Consider the following 1,892-nt stretch of genomic DNA (forward strand, 5'->3'; position numbering starts at 1 on the left):
AGCTTTCAGCTACTTGTAGTCCAAGAAACCAATCAACATTTGAAATCGGTTTAACAAAGGTCACTTGTACCGTTAATGATACTGCTGGTAATACTAACAGCTGTAGATTTGGTGTCCTAGTTAAAGGTAAGAACAAATTGACCAATAAATAAACCGATTATAGATTGGACATTTTTATACCACTAGTAAAAATAACCTAGACCTATTTCTTTATGTAAAGGATGGAAACCTAACAAATAAAGTTTTATGACATTTTTTAAAACCACTTTGATCTTCAATTAAAGGTTTTATATTTCATAGTCTTTTTAAATTCTTATTGGAGACAAATTAACAGATAATTAAAACATGATTAATAATTGACTATAAATAGATCAAATAAAATAAATCATCTCCTTCTAACAAATATTATTATGATAACGCATGGAACGTTGAGTAAGTTTCAACGTAACCTTTTCCTTCACCATAAATGAAATTATTATCAAATGAATAGATTATTTATTTTATTTTATTTTATTCACTCGAAACCAACAGCGATAATTACCGCCACTAACAGGTTTGATACAAACAAAGCCAGGACTGTTTAAAGCACCTTGATTGGTCCTGACATTGATCAAGGGCTTCTCTCGTCCAGTTCCCACCTTGACCAGAGGTCTGAGGCAGATACTAGATGCAGGGGCTGCCATAAGAGTCATCAGTGCTTATTTCAAATGCCTAACGGGACCCAGCTCCGTATACAGCACCCGCTATTCCCAGATGGTCTCCCATCCAAGCTCTAACCAGGCCGAACATTGCTTAACTTCGGTGATCTGACGAGAACCGGTGTTTCAACGTGGTAAAGCCGTATACAATTATTATGAACTAAGCCACTGAACGAGATACAAAAGAGGAAAACAAACTTAAATTTGATTATTTGTATTCCCTTGTAGACAATACAAAACCGACTATAACATGTCCAGAGTCGATGCAAATTGATGCTGAATCCCGTCTAACTACGGTGACATGGAGTGACCCAATGATTACTGACAATGTTGATACCGAAGGACTTTCAGCTACTTGTAGTCCAAGGCAATCGCCATTTGGAATTGGTTTAACAAATGTCACATGCACCGTTAATGACACTGCTGGTAATATTGGGAAATGTGTGTTTGTTGTTCAAGTTACAGGTAAGACAAAATCGATCAGTTAAATAAACAAATGAAACAATTATACAGCAAACAATCATTGTATTTAATTAACCTTGGAATAGGAAGGCAATCACGTTAACCACAAAGTAACATATCCACTAAATGTTGCTACAATAATAAACTATTTTTGGAAAAAATGAAAGAGAAAATAGGAATATTGGCAGCTAAATAAATAACAAGGAATTGAACGAAATACAAGAGAGGAAAACAAAATTAAATTCTTGCAGATTGAATTTGCATATTTTCATTCCTTGGTAGATAATACAAAGCCGAATATAACGTGTCCAAAGTCTATGGACGTTGATGCAAAGTCCAGTCTAACTACGGTGACATGGAGTGACCCAGTGGTTAGTGACAACGTTGATATTGAAGGAGTATCGACTATATGTGATCCAGGAAAGGAATCTCAATTTGAAATTGGTTTAACAAATGTCACTTGTACCGTTTATGACAATGCTGGTAATATTGCCAGTTGTAGTTTTGGCGTCCGAGTTGCAGGTAAGATAATAATAAATGAATTAGCAGTTAACGATACATAAAACATGTCACTCAATATAATACACGGAATGGTGGTTGCATATTAGAAACATCATACAACAATATAATTTGCTTCATTTTACAGACAATACAGAGCCGAACATAACGTTTCCAGAGTATAATGGACATTGATGCGAAGTCCAATCTAACTACGGTGACATGGGATGACCC

At 35.2% G+C, this 1,892-nt stretch overlaps 1 pseudogene; it reads right to left on the reverse strand.

Annotated features, from left to right (window-relative positions):
- Positions 1-728: 728 nt before the first annotated feature.
- LOC140063283 (5S ribosomal RNA) lies at positions 729-846 on the reverse strand (annotated as a pseudogene).
- Between the last annotated feature and the right edge of the window lie 1,046 nt (positions 847-1,892).

This window comes from Antedon mediterranea, chromosome 11 (genome assembly GCF_964355755.1).
Source record: "Antedon mediterranea chromosome 11, ecAntMedi1.1, whole genome shotgun sequence".
In the NCBI taxonomy this organism is placed as follows: domain Eukaryota; kingdom Metazoa; phylum Echinodermata; class Crinoidea; order Comatulida; family Antedonidae; genus Antedon; species Antedon mediterranea.